Below are 15,497 nucleotides of genomic sequence, written 5' to 3' on the forward strand. Positions count from 1 at the left end.
ACTCTAAGTACCTGTGTGTACATCCACTAAGTTTCCCTAACTCTCCTGAATTGTCAAAGAATAGAAAAGGCAACACCTGGGCAAAAGAGTCTATTCTGGCCAGGCGTTTCTTGTAGTTTCGATCCACTCTCCACATGTTCCATGCAGGTCTGCTCACACTGGTATCTGTGATGGCTGTTCTCTGGAGTTGTTGCTGCTTTGCATTCAAAGTTTCTGCTTTTACATTCATTCCTTACCAGTCCAAATGTCACATTTCAGTGTCATTGGCTATGGGTCATCTGACTAACCTATAACACCTTCTTATTGGCTCTGGTCCAAGCCAACATCCATTTATTAGCCTTCTTCTGTAAGTGACGACTGGTAATTTTATGGCTCTTTTTTCTAAATCAGTTACCAAACCAGTAACCTGTTCAAATCACTCAGGACAGACATAGGACCCACCATTCACAAGCCTGCATGTTATATCTAACCAAAGAAAACCTCAGAAATTACTTCTTATTTTGAAATTATCTTTAGTCCAGCAGATTAACTGGAGCATCATTGTCTCTACTTTAAAAAAACTGATTAAGCCAAGCAAAACCAGTTCACAAAATGGAGCATGCAGAGCAACTTCACAAAGTGGCAGTCTCCATTCCTTCAACCTCATGGCAGGAGAAAATGCTATTGGTCCTCTGATTTCATTCTCCTTGATTCATTTGAATTCACTGCTTTGTAGACTGTTGTTCTTTCTGGCCAACAGGTTGGGGGAAGTAACTGCTCTAAATGAATTGCATGGAGCTCAAGTGTTAAAAAGAAAAACTAGTAAGTGTGGTTGACATGGCAACGGTAGTATAATGGTTAGCGTATCGCTTTACAGTATCAATGATCAGCAACCCGGATTCATTTCCCACCACCAACTGTCAGGAGTTTGCACGTATTTCTCATGACCCTGTGGATTTCCTCCAGGTGCTCTGGATTCCTCCCACATTCCAAAGACATATGGTTAGAGTTAGTGGGTTGTGCACATGCTATATTTGTGTCGGAAGCACGGTGACACTTGTGGGCTGCCTAACACAATTTGATCTGAGGCGAACATCACATTTCACTGGATATTTCAATGTTTCAAATGAAGCTATTATTTTATCTTTAATCTTTTAGCTGCACCTGTGAAATACCTCAATGGGTGAAAAAGACTGGACAATAAGCACAAGAGATTCTGCAGATGCTGGAAATCCAGAGAAATGGACACAAGATGCTGGAGGAACTCAGCAGGTCAGGCAGCGTCTATGCAAATGAATGAAACAGTCCTGGTGAAGGGTCTCAGCCCGAAACATCGGCTGTTTATTCTTCTTCATGGGCGCTGCCTGACCTGCTGAGTTCCTCCAGCATTTTGTGTACGTTGTATTGGACAATAAATACTGGGCTGGCCTGGCAGGACCAGAAGGAAATAGGTCTTATCAATTATTCGGCAATGGAGGCTATTTGGCCCATCGGTACAATGCCAGCTCCCAGCACAACAATCAGTTTTATTCCCTCTTTCCTCTGCTGCTTCGGGTCTCCCGCAATCATGACAACTGCCCTTTGATTTGTTTGCCATTTAACTCTGCTAAGGAGTCATTATGTGGCAGCTAATTTGTCCGCCAGCCCACGTTTAGGAGGTGGGAGGAAACCGCAGCATGTGAGAGAAATCAGTGAGGAAATCACTGGGGGAAGGAGGACGTACAAACTCTGGGTTTGGGCCGGGTCAGTGCATCAAACCCCAGAAGTCAGGGCATCAGACTCTCAGTTGCCGGGGCTGAGGGGCCACAGTTGTCCACAAAGATGGCATCAAGGTGGTCATCAGTACTCTTACAGAACTAACACGGGTACAATTACCGATGGGCCCCGCTCTACATCTTCTAAATGATGACTCCCACCTTTCCCTTACGGAAAAAACGCACAAAGTCTGGCTGGCAGGCCCGACTGCAGCTAAGAAGATTGTAGTCCAGCGTTGGAAACCTCCCCATGATATTTCAAATACTCACTGACTTCGGAGTTTTTTGGACATTTCTTACCTGGAACTTTCATCAGCAGGAGTAAATGATGCACGACCAAACACAATCTTAATGTGGACAAATATGATATCTAACTTAAAAGATCCTTTGTTAAAATAGGAATACTTTGTCTGTGTATATACTACTATTCAGTTGGTTGGTGGAGGGGAGAGGGATGGGGGGGAGAGAGGGGTGGAGGGGGGTTGGTGATGAAGGTTGGGGGGGTGGCTGGGTTAAACAGTCATAATGTAATTGGCAATTGGTTGTATTAAATGTAATTTGTTGATGTTGCAATAAAAAATTAATAATTAAAAAAAAAAGATGGTATAGCTTTGTGCAGTGTACTGGTGAGGCAATGGCCAACACAGCACTACGGACAGGGTAAGCCAGTGATACAACCACCCCAGAACGAGATTGTTACTTTACCACTGATTCTCAGGTTTCTATTGTTGCACAACATCACTGAGGGTTTGGTATCTGTCTAACCAAAATAGGAAACCTCCTCTCCACATCCTCTCTATTGAAGCCTTTCACCATTTGATAGGTTTCATTGAGGTCACCCCTCATTCTTCTGAATTCCAGTGAATACAGGCCCAGAACCATCAAACGCTCTTCATATGACAAGCCATTCCATGACTCCCTTCACAGTCTTCAGGACTTTGGTTCCCTCACTCTCTTCCCATTCTCCGGGACCCTGCCTCCCTTATGCATCTCTGGTCCATAGTTCATATACATCGTGACACTGCTGAACCTCTCATCACAGTGCTAAGCAGTATTGCATCCGTATTGTACTGTCTCAGTACTTTTATATCTGTGTGCCGTAGCACTTCTTTTTTATTCACAGTTATTTTGTAAATAACACTATTCTTTGCATTTCTGGTCAGATGCTAAATGCATTTCATTGGCTTTGTATCTGTACTCGGCACAACAACAATAAAGTTGAATCTAATCTAATCTAATATACTCCCTTCCCATTCTCTGGGACTCTGTCTCCCTTATCCATCTCTGGTCCACAGTTCATATACTCCCTTCCCATTCTTTGGGGCCCCAGGTTCCATGTTCCATTCCCATTCACCGGACCCCAGTTCCTATGTTCCATTTCTGCTCACTGGGGCCCTAGTTACGGCACTCTCACATCAGTTTCACTGCAAAGCTCATGATAATACTATGCAAGATCTAAAAAGTGAATTAAATGTATGTGCTGAGGTATTGAAAGAAAGCATATACAGTAGCACAGGAAATCTGATCCCCCAGTCCAACAGATAGAAGAACTTGCTTCGTGTGGCCTGGTCTGACAGCCTCAAGGACCCTGGTTTGTCAGTTTATCAGAGTTTTACTGAAACTAGAAAAAGGAGAATGGCTTCTTCCCTTGGATTTTCAGATTTCCGAGACCTGAATGAAAGGATGGTTGCCATCCAAGGAAGGTGTGATCTTTGTTCTGGTCAGATTCAGATTGAGATACAGAATCATTTATTTATCATATGTGCATCAAAACAGACAGTGAAATGCATCATTTGCATTAACAACCAACACAACCCAAGGACATGGATCAAAATTATGAGGGGTATAGATAGGGTAAATTCAAGCAGGCTTTTTCCACTGAGTTTGAGTGGGACTACAACTTGAGGTCACGGGTTAAGGGTGAAAGGTGAACACTTAAGGGCAAGATGAGGGGAAACTTCTTCAGCCAGAGGGCTGTGAGAACGTGAAACAAGCTGCCAGTGCAAGTGGTGCATGTGAGTTCGATTTCAACATTTAGCCACAGTTTGGATAGGTACATGGATGGTAGGAGCATGGAAAGCTATAGTTCAGCTGTGGGTCGATGGGATTAGATGGTTTAAATGGTGTGGCATGGACCAGATGGGCTGAAGGGCCTGTTTTTGTGCTGTACTTTTCTATGACTCTATACACTGGGGGGCAGTCACACATTCTGGCACCAAGATAGCATGCCCACAGTGTTCAGCAGAACCCACAATGTTCAGTAGAAGAGACAGGTTAGTTCTATGAGGAATGGGTTTATAAGCTTTCTGTACTGATAGGCAATCTATAACCATCATAAAGTGTGTGAGGGATTTTTTCCCTAGTCACTTATTTCAAGATCTTGGAAGCCACAACAATCTGCTGGGGGAGCCCAGCAGCTAAACAGCATTTGTTTCAATAGGTACATTTAATGTCAGAGAAATCTACACAATATACACCCTGAAATTCTTCTTCTTCACAAACATTGACAAAAACAGAGGAGCGCCCCAAAGAATGAATGATGCTTAAATGTCAGAACCTCACTGGGCAGAGGAACTGCTGATGTTTCGGGTTGAAATGTTGTATCAGTCCGACTGAGTTCCTTCAAAAGGGTGTACCTATGGAGGTCCCAAATCGTGGGATGTTTCTTCTCCTCCGTTGATGGGGCCTGACTTGCTGAGTTCTCCCAGCATTTTGTGTGCATTGCTCAAGATTTACATCAGCTGACGATTCTCTTGTGTTTATGGTCTAATGATTTAGGAGCAGTTAAAAGATGATTTACTAGAATAATGGCCAGAAAGAGTAGGAAAGATTGAACAAGGCAGCTTGTATTCACTGGAGTTTAGAAAACTGAGAGGGGTGTTGACTGAAGCATTTAAATTCCAGAAGACGTTCCCTCTTCAGGGAGAAACAAGAATTTCCTCAACTGGAAGTAGAATGGGGTGTGCAGTATAAAGTACAAACATATAGCAGCATTTGGATCAATCTTTCAAATTAGACAGCACAGTTGTGATGGACAGCATAGCTTCCTTCTGTATTGATCTATTTCTTCGTGTATCATTCTCCAGTCTCCTAGCCATTGTATCATTTTGGTGAAGCTCCTCTGGACTCTTTCCAAGCTCAAGCTGATCTTCGTAAAAAAATGCTCGGAATTGACACACTGGCTGAAACCTGATTTCCACATTTTCAGATGAAGTGGTCCCTTACAAAGCCCATGCTTGAAGCAATTACTTTCTTACGCAGATGGAAACATCGGGAATTTAGTCTGGGGCCACGTGATTTCCCTTGTGAAAGAGTTACAGATACAATGTGAATGTTTTCATGAATAAGAAACTGAATCTCACTGGGCATTGAACATTAAACATAATCTATTTTCAATTATGCAAACAGTGAGAAATAACTCCATTATCAGGCTTAGAAACTCTAATGATGATTGCTCTGGAAAATTCTTGCATTAATTTTTTCGACACAATTGTGAGCTTGTTTAAAATAATTAGTTTAGTTATTAAATCAATTAATGTCACATTTATACTCAGCTGCATCACAACTGATTATGAATAAAGGATTACATTTGGGAAGGTTGCATTTGCAACATGAAGCACGTCTCTTGGACTGGGGATCAGATCAGACCCAAAATGAAAAACAGCGCAAAATGCTGGAGGAACTCAGCAGATCAGGCAGCATCTATGGACAGGAATAAACAGTTGATGTTTCATGCCAAGACCCTTCATCTGGATTGGAAAGGAAGGGGGAAGAAGCCAGAATAAGAAGGTGGGAGGGGTGGGGAAAGAGTACAAGCTGGCAGGTGATAGGTGAAGCCAGGTAAGGGGAGAAGTGGGTGGGTCAGGGAGGGGGAGATGAAGTGAGAAGGTGGGAGGTGATGGGTGGAAATGGAAGGGGGCTGAAGAAGAAGAAATCTGATAGGAAAGGACAGTGGGCCATGGGAGAGAAGGGAGAGAAGGAAGGAGGACGGGCACCAGAGTGAGCAGATGGGCAGGTAAGGAGAGGCAAAGGGGTGAAAAGGGAACCAGAATGGAGAAAGAAAGAAGGGGAGGGGGGAAGAATTTAACAGATCTTCATGCCTTCAGGGTGGAGGCTACCCGGATGTTTCTACTCCACACTGAGTGTGGCAGTAGAGGAGGTCATGGACTGACAAGTCGGAATAGGAATGGGAAGTTGAATTGATGTCAATGGCCACCAGAAATCCCGCCTTTGCGGCAGATGGAGGGAAGGTGCTTGACAAGGTGTTTGCCAAATCTACGCCAAGCCTCAATGATATAAGTGGAGGCCAAAATGAAAATCCCCTCAATCTCCCAAACAAGTGAAAGGGTTTGGTGTAAGCTGAGTCCGGCTGATCTCAGCTAATTCCATATATAGACCAGATACCATATATCCTCTGCTAATACCAGAGGGCATCCTTTAAAAGTGAATGGAGGACAGTTTAGGGCAGATGTCAGAGGTAGGTTTTCTAAACAGAGCATGGTATCGCACTGCCAAGGTGGTTATAGAGACTGATTTACTAGGGGCATTTAAGAGACACATAGGTGAAAGCAAAATGGAGGATTCATAAAGTCAAAGAGCCATAAAGGAGTACAGCATAAATAGACCTTCAACCCATCTAGTCCGTGCTGAAACAAATTAAACTGCCTACTCCCATTGACCTGCACTGGGACCATAGCCCTCCATAACCCTATCATCCATGTATCTATCCAAACCTCTCTTAAACATTGAAATTGAGCTCACATGCACCACTTGCCTTGGCAGCTCCTTCCACACTCTCACGATCCTCTGAGTGAACAAGTTTCTCCTCATGTTCCCCTTAAACTTTTCACCTTTCAACCTTAGCCCAAGACCTCTAGTTGTAGTCCCACTCATTATTTCTGTGGAAATAATTTGCTTGCATTTACCCTGTTTATACCCCTCAAAATTTTGTATACCTCTATCAAATCTCCTTTCAATCTACGTTCTAAGGAATAGTCTTAACCTATTCAATCTTTCCTTATATCTCAGCTCCTCCAGACCCAGCAACATCCTTATAACTTTTCTGTACTCTCTCAACCTTGTTTACCTGTACTGGGGAGAAGGGGAGAAGGGTTATAATGATCTTGGAGTAGGTTAAAAAACAGTACAACATCATGAACCAAAGAGTCTCTATTCTTCTGTACTGCTCTGTGTTCTAAGTTTTTTAAAGATGAAAATAAAGTTGATATCAAGAAAGATGTAAATAAGGTTGAAAGAGTGCAAAGAAAATTGACAAGGACTTTGCTAGGTCTGGACGATCTAAGTTATATGGATAGTGCAGGTCAATGGAAGTAGGCAGTTTAAACAGTTGCAGCATGAACTAGATGGGCTGAAGGGCCTTTTATAGTTGCTGTACTTTTCTATGACTCTATGACCAGATGTAACCAATGAAGTACAAACAACAACACACATCAAAGTTGCTGGTGAACGCAGCAGGCCAGGCAGCATCTCTAGGAAGAGGTACAGTCGACGTTTCAGGCTGAGACCCTTCGTCAGGACTAACTGAAGGAAGGGTGAGTAAGAGATTTGAAAGTGGGAGGGGGAGGGGGAGATCCAAAATGATAGGAGAAGACAGGAGGGGAGGGATGGAGCCAAGAGCTGGACAGGTGATTGGCAAAAGGGATATGAGAGGATCATGGGACAGGAGGTCCGGGAAGAAAGACAAGGGGGGTGGGACCCAGAGGATGGGAAAAGGGTATATTCAGAGGGACAGAGGGAGAAAAAGGAGAGAGAGAGAAAGAATGTGTGTATATAAATAAATAACGGATGGGGTACAAGGGGGAGGTGGGGCCTAGCGGAAGTTAGAGAAGTCGATGTTCATGCCATCAGGTTGGAGGCTACCCAGATGGAATATAAGGTGTTGTTCCTCCAACCTGAGTGTGGCTTCATCTTTACAGTAGAGGAGGCCGTGGATAGACATGTCAGAATGGGAATGGGATGTGGAATTAAAATGTGTGGCCACTGGGAGATCCTGCTTTCTCTGGCGGACAGAGCGTAGGTGTTCAGCAAAGCGGTCTCCCAGTCTGCATTGGGTCTTGCCAATATATAAAAGGCCACATCGGGAGCACCGGACGCAGTATATCACCCCAGTCGACTCATAGGTGAAGTGTCGCCTCACCTGGAAGGACTGTCTGGGGCCCTGAATGGTGGTAAGGGAGGAAGTGTAAGGGCATGTGTAGCAGTTGTTCCGCTTACACGGATAAGTACTGCATGAAGTACTAATGAAGTACTGTAGGATTCCAGGCTGCGCCCCAGGTATCATCGTTTCCGGTGAGGGCGACCAAATGTCATTTGTCCAAGTTTGCTGATGATATGGAACTAAATGGAATATGAGGCAGGTTAAAGGGTTGGCACAACATTATGGGCCAAAGGGCCCATACCATGCTTTACACCTTCATGTTCTAGGTGCACAAAAGTTCAGATTGTGTGAAGTGCTGAGGTTTCGAAAAGGACTCCATGTTGTGGATTTGGGTTCTTGGATGGAGAAAGGGATGAGGAGTTTTTATTCCATGCAGTGAGAGATTGTTAGCAGATTCACAAATGATTCTCAAAAAAAAGGATGTAGAAGGAATTATGCGCAAGGTCTTGGACAGAGAACAGGCTAGATCTTTAAAAGGAATGATAGCTCAAATAGCTTCTTGTAACTTCAGCACAGGGTGCCCAATATGGAGTCTATGGACCCCTCAGTTAATGGTCAGGGTCCATGGCATAAAAAAAGCTAGACTGAGCTTTACAAATAATTTGATTACAAAATATTATGATGGCTTAGAAAACCCTCGTAAACCCTTGTGTTTGGACAGGTCTAACACAACAGTTCCAGAGAGAAAGGCAAACAAGGGAAAAGATGCTACTCTGCTGTTCAGGCATTCTGCGATGATTTGGTCCGAGATGCTGTCCTTTACGCTCGGCTGCTCTTGCGTGTGCATTATCAACACTGACAGAGAGAGAATCGATGCTGCCCAAGGCACTTTCAGAGCAGTGGGCGCCACATAATGTGTGGCCTGCTCTGTGTAAGGAGAGATTAGCAGTTAAAAAGCAAAGTTGCTATGAGCCACTCATAATCTATGTTTATTTCCCTTCTCCGAGTTCAAATGGAAAATGTAGCTTAACTCCATGGGTGGGGATACATCTCTACCAAAGGAGGTGTGAGGTGCTCCTTCCCTCCGCTGGCCTGCAGGTCACCTTTGGGCAAAGTGTAGCACCTGCTTAGCCCCCTGATCAGGGTCAGGTGAGGCCATGGCATCTCCTGCGATTTTCATGCACAATCAACACAACAATCTCAAGAGCAGGGGGTGCCAAACTGGGGTACACAGACCCCTACCATTAAGCAACAGGTCTGTGGACCCCAGGTTGGGAACCCCTGTTCTAGAGTTTATGGAGAATAGTGTGAAAAACAAAAAAAAACATACAGTTCTGTGGGTGAAAACGCCTTGTTAATGAGAGAGATCAGAGGAGAACAGCCAGACTGGTTCAAGCTGACAGGAAGGCGACAGTAACTCAAATAACCATGTCTGGTGTGCAGAAGGGCATCTCTGAATAAACAACACATCCAACCTTTATGTGGATGGAGATCACTAACATACACCCACTCACTGTGTGTATCTGCCCAGGTGAACAATATCACCCTGTAGCCTAACTATTCCAGAACCAAGGAGAGTGACCAGAATTGAGGTTCAATCCCACCTTGATGTAGAGAATTAAGGGTGTGACTCCTGTCCCTACAATTCTTACATCAATTATCACTGAGAGTGCAGGGTGGTGCCATTCATTCCTCAGAACAGATTCTATTTGTGCTTTCCTGCTCGGCAGGTAAAGGAAAATTATTCGAAGATCACGGATAAAGTGGTCATTGGTGTATGTTTGTGATTTTCCGCTGCTGTAGCCCATCCTCTTCAGAGATCGACAGGTTTCATGTTCTGAGACCGTCATCTGCACGTCACCTGCTGTAACACGCGTCGCCTTCCTGTCAGCTTAAACCAGTCTGGCCATTCTCCTCCGATCTCTCTCATTAACAAGGCCTTTTCACCCATAGAGATGCTCTTCCGCACACCACTGTTGTAATGTGTGGTTATTTGAGTTACTGTCGCCTTCCTGTCAGCTTGAACCAGTCTGGCCGTTCTCCAGACCTCTCTCGTTAACAAGGTGTTTTCACCCACAGAACTGTCGCTCAATAGATGTTTGCTGGGATTTTTTTTGCACCATTCTCTGTAAACCCTAGAGCATGTTGTGTGTGAAAATCTCAGGAGGTCAACAGCTGCTGCGATACTCAAACTCTCCCATCTGGCACCAACAACCATTCCACGGTCAAAGTCACTTAGATCACATCTCTTCCCCATTCTGATGTTTGGCCTGGACACCAAATGAGCCTGTTGACTGTCTGAACGCTCTGATGCATTGAGTTGCTGCCACATGATTAACTATCTAGATATTTGCATAAATGAGCAGATGTACAGGTGTACCTGATGGAGTGACTACCGAGTGTACGTAGCTACTTACAAAACAATCCTATCAGATATTTGTCAAGAAAACATGCAAAATAAAACACAGAGCTTTACTGAGGTTTTGCTTTGCTGTAATACGCAGTTATCAAACACAACAGTTCGTAACAAGGCTATGTAAAAAGCAGGACTGCAAAACTCTGAAATATCAAAGTCAGATGGGAATTCTTACAATCATCCCATATTTTGTAAGCAACACAATCCACACAGCAGACTGCGACGTTTCAAGGAAAATCTGCCTCCCCTTATTCTGGACTCTTACCTGGAGATTATTGCAGATACGGAAACAGAGAGAGGTAATCTGAAAGTGGACCATTTAGTGTTCTTGCTTCATGCCGGGCGCTCTGAAGTCAGCTCAAGTACAGAGCTGTTGCTCTCAGCGATGACAGCGCGTTGTCCGAGTGGCAGTGTGAGTTCTGTGCTGACTATTGATTGATAGCAATGTGTAGGCAGCACCCGCTGAGGCGTTACATGCTGTCAGGGAGGACTGTGTTCTGATGGGCCCACAGCTCTAGCTACGGGAGACTGAAGGACAAAGCTCACATCAAGGAAGCACATGCTTTAGCTTTGCCGGCAGAAATAGACCCTTTGGCCCATTGAGTCCATACTGAACCACCAAGCAGCCGTTCACACCAATCCAATGTACTTTCAGAACATATAGCATACACTCAATGGCCACTTTATTAGTTACAATACTATAAAAAGTATTCACTCCTCTTGGAAGTTTTCACGTTTTATTTTTTGACAACATTGAGTCACAGTGGATCTACTTTGACTTTTTTAACACTGATCAACAGAAGAAGACTCTGTCATGTCAAAGTGAAAACAGATAACAAAGTGATCTAAATTAATTACAAATATTAAACACAAATAATTGATTGCACAACCATTCGCTCCCCTTTAATATGGCCAAATCATCACTGGTGCAGCCGACTGGTTTTAGAAGTCACATAATTAGTTAAATGGAGATCTGTTTTTTGAGACTTGCGTACAGTCAAAGTGTTTCAATTCATTGTTGTAAAAATATACCTGTACTATCAATTACTCCAAAAGACTGGAAGTAGAGTAAATACTGAAAAGCTTTTATTAACAGTAAATGGATACCTGTCCATGCTGAGTATCTGTCCTGGACTGAGGGAGGAGCAGTGACACAATAGCTTTTATTCAGGGGTCTGTGGGAGGAGCCACAGGAGCAGTCAGCAGATAACCCAGTTACAACATATACATGGTTTACCACATTCATCCCTCCTTTTTAAAAAAGAGCGTCCCGCAGGGTGAAGTGACTGACAATATTTACAAGAAGTATATTTACAGGTCAAGTCTATCAGGCGGTCGAGTCCGTCGCTGTGATCTACGTAGCACTGGTGGTGATTGCATCGGCGATGGAAGTTGTGCTGGCTCCGGCCTGACTTGAGGTGCCAGCACGTTAGGCGTCGGTAATCCCTCGTGCGTGTGCATCGCGCCCAGTATGGGAGTGTCATGTGGTGTCTGTGTAGGGCTTGGAGTACGCGGTGTCTCATGGGTATATATATCGGTGTGTACGGGGTTAATAGTCAACATGGAGTGTTCAGGGTAGGGGCCCAGTGCTCCTGCGGGCGCCAGGTCGCGGATGGAGACAGTGCCCTCCTGCCCATCAGATAAAACCACATAGGCATTCTGGGGGTTCGCATGAAGTAAGTGAACCCTCTTGACCACTGGGGAGTATTTATTACTCCCCGCATGTTTCCGGAGCAGCACTGGCCCCAGGGACGTCAGCCAATTTGGTAGGGTGGTCCCGGTGGTCAACTTCCTGGGAAAAGAAAAGAGCCGCTCATGAGGGGTGGCATTGGTGGCCGTGCATAACAGGGAGCGGATGGAGTAGAGTGCCTCGGGAAGGACCTCCTGCCAGCGGGAGACCGGCAGTCCCTTTGACCTGAGGACTAAGAGTGTGGCTTTCCACACTGTGCCATTCTCCTTCTCTACCTGTCCATTCCCCCAGGAATTATAGCTCGTGGTCCTACTAGTTGCAATTCCCCTAGCCAGTAGGTATTGGCACAGCTCGTCACTCATAAACGAGGACCCTCTGTCACTGTGGATATAGCATGGGTATCCGAACAGAATGAAGAGCTTGTGCAGGGCTTTTATAACTGACGTGGTAGTGGTGTCGGGGCAGGGGATGGAGAAGGGGAACCGCGAGTACTCGTCGATTACGTTAAGAAAGTACACATTGTGGTCGGTGGAGGGAAGGGGGCCATTAAAGTCAACACTCAGTCGCTCAAAGGGGCGGGTGGCCTTGATTAGTTGTGCCTTTTCGGGTCGGTAGAAGTGCGGTTTGCACTCTGCGCAGACTTGGCAGTCCCTGGTCATCATTCTGATCTCCTCAAGGGAGTAAGGCAGGTTCTGGGCTTTCACGAAGTGGAAAAGCCGGGTGACCCCCGGGTGGCAAAGATCTACATGTAGGGCGTATAGCCGGTCGATCTGCCCGCTGGCGCATGTTCCCCGGGATAGGGCATCGGAGGGCTCGTTGAGCTTCCCAGGCCCGTACATGATGTCATAGTTGTAGGTGGAGAGTTTGATTCTCCACCTCAGAATTTTATCATTTTTGATTTTGCCCCGCTGCTGATTATTAAACATGAAGGCGACTGAGAGCTGGTCAGTAAGTAGGGTGAACTTTTTGCTGGCGAGATAGTGCCTCCAGTGCCTAATAGCTTCCACTACGGCCTGGGCCTCTTTCTCAACTATGGAGTGCCGAATTTCAGGGCCCTGAAGGGTACGGGAGAAGAACGCCACCGGTCTTCCCGCCTCGTTGAGGGTAGCAGCCAGTGTGAAGTCAGTGGCGTCACTCTCTACTTGGAAGGGAATGGCCTCATCCACCGCATGCATTGCTGCTTTGGCAATATCCCCTTTAATGTGGCTGAAGGCCGCGCGGACCTCGGCTGAGAGGGGAAATGTGGTGGACTTGACCGGGGCAGGCCTTGTCTGCGTAGTTAGAGACCCATTGGGCATAATATGAAAAGAAGCCCAGGCACCTTTTGAGGGATGTGAGGGTGTTGGGAAGAGGGAGTTCCAACAGGGGGCGCATACGGTCGGGGTCAGGGCCAATGACTCCATTCTCCACGACACATCCAAGGATAGCAAGTCGGGTGGTCCCGAATACACACTTGTCCTTGTTATAGGTGAGGTTGAAAGATTTGGCCGCTTGGAGAAATTGTTGGAGGTTGTTGTCGTGATCCTGCTGGTCGTGACCGCAGATGGTGATGTTATCCAGATATGGGAACGTGGCCTTCAGTTGGCACTGGTCCACCGTCCAGTCCATTTCCCTCTGGAAGACAGATACATCATTCGTGACACCGAAGGGGACGCGCAGGAAGTGATAAAGCCTGCCGTCCACCTCGAAGGCGGTGTAAGGGCAGTCCTCCCGGCGGATGGGGAGCTAATGGTAAGCGGATTTTAGGTCTATGGTCGAGTACACCTTGTACTGTGCTATCTGATTGACCATATCCACCATGCGGGGTAGAGGGTACGCGTCGAGCTGCGTGAACCTATTGATGGTCTGGCTATAGTCCACGACCATCCTATTCTTCTCCCCGTTCCGAACAATGACCACCTGGGCCCTCCAAGGACTTGTGCTTGCCTCAATGACCCCCTCCCTGAGCAGCCGCTGCACCTCCGACAATGAAAGCTTGGTCCCCCGCGCTGTACCTCCTGCTTTTAGTTGTCACAGGTTTACAGTCGGGGGTCAGGTCGGCGAACAGCGCTGGGGGAGGGATCCTGAGGGTGGAGAGGCCACGAGTGGTGTCCGTAGTGCGGCAGTTGGCATGGTGTTGGGTGGGATGCGCGGGTCGGTGTATGTGTGTGGTCAGTAGCAGGGTATGTGACGTATTCCTACCAAACTGAGGATTTACGACAGTGATTGCTGGGTGGGGCCCATTGTCACACTTTTCAGGTGGCTCTGGAAGTCGAGCCCCAATAGCACAGGGGCACACAGTTGAGGCACGACCCGTAATGTAAAGCCTCAATATTCTGTGCCCTGCACCACTAGCGTCGCGACACAACTCCCCCCCGGATGTCTGTTGTATGCGACCCAGAAGCCATGGCGACCCTCTGGCTTACTGGCCATATCGTGAGTCTGCAATGCTGCACCGTGTCCGGGTGGATAAAACTCTCCGTGCTGCCCGTGTCAAACAGGCAGCTTGTCCTGCACCCTTCCACCAGGATGTCCATCATTGACCTTGCGAGCTGGTGAGGAGCACTTTGGTCGAGGGTCACGGAGGCCAGAGTTGGGTCGCTGTCTTGGTCCGGCGCGGTGGGGTGCCTGGTGAGCACCCGTGGGTCGAACGCGGTGCGAGGTGGCGCCGACCAAGATGGCCGCCCCCATGTCTCGCACATGATGGCGGTGTGCAGGCAAGATGGCGACCCCCATGCCTTGCATGCGGCACTGCTCGATCCCACTCGCGCTTCGGACTTACAGGCCTTGGCGAAGTGGCCCTTCTTTCTGCAGCTGAAGCAGGTAGCTTCTCGGGCCGGGCAGCCTTTCCAGGGGTGCTTCTTGAGTCCACAGAAGTAGCACTTCGCGGACTCACAACTGACAGTAGTCGTGGTCGATTCGCCAGTGAGTTATGGGGTCTGCGGTGTCCACAAGGCCGCCGGGAGATCGCGTGCCTGGAGAGCGTCAGAGTTGTGCAGAGCGGCCTCCAGCGTGTCGGCCAGCTCAATCGCCGAATGTAAGGTAAGATCGGCGTGTTCCAGCAGCCGCTGGTGCACACACACTGACCTGGTCCCCTTGACGAAGGCGTCTCTTACTAGGAGCTCTGCATGCTGTTCGGCCGTCAGCCCCCTGCAATCGCAGGCCCGCACGAGTGCCTGTAGGGCCCGGATGAATTCAGCGCTCGACTCTCCGGGCTGCTGCTGCCGCATCACTAAGTGATGTCGCGCATAGACAGTGTTTACTGGCCACAGGTATTGTCTTCTGAGGGCACTCATTGTGCCGTCATAGCTCGGCTGGTCTCTGATCATCGAGTAGACCCGTGGACTGATCCTGGAGAGGAGAACTCTGTGCTTCGCGGCAGACTCGGTTACTTCAATCTCCTCCAGGTATGATTCGAAGCAGGCCAGCCAGAGTTCGAAAGCGTTTCCAGCTTCAGGTGTTTGCGGGTCGAGATCTAACTTGTCGGGTCTCAGAACGTGTTCCATGCCTTAAAATTACTGTTAATAAAATTGATGCACTATCAATTACTCCAAAAGACTG

At 47.0% G+C, this 15,497-nt stretch overlaps 1 pseudogene; it reads right to left on the bottom strand.

Moving 5' to 3' along the window:
* The window catches only part of LOC140202097 (uncharacterized), a 33,091-nt pseudogene extending 17,859 nt beyond the window's left edge, over positions 1-15,232 (bottom strand).
* Between the last annotated feature and the right edge of the window lie 265 nt (positions 15,233-15,497).

Source organism: Mobula birostris, chromosome 8 (genome assembly GCF_030028105.1).
Source record: "Mobula birostris isolate sMobBir1 chromosome 8, sMobBir1.hap1, whole genome shotgun sequence".
NCBI classification, from domain to species: Eukaryota; Metazoa; Chordata; class Chondrichthyes; order Myliobatiformes; family Myliobatidae; genus Mobula; species Mobula birostris.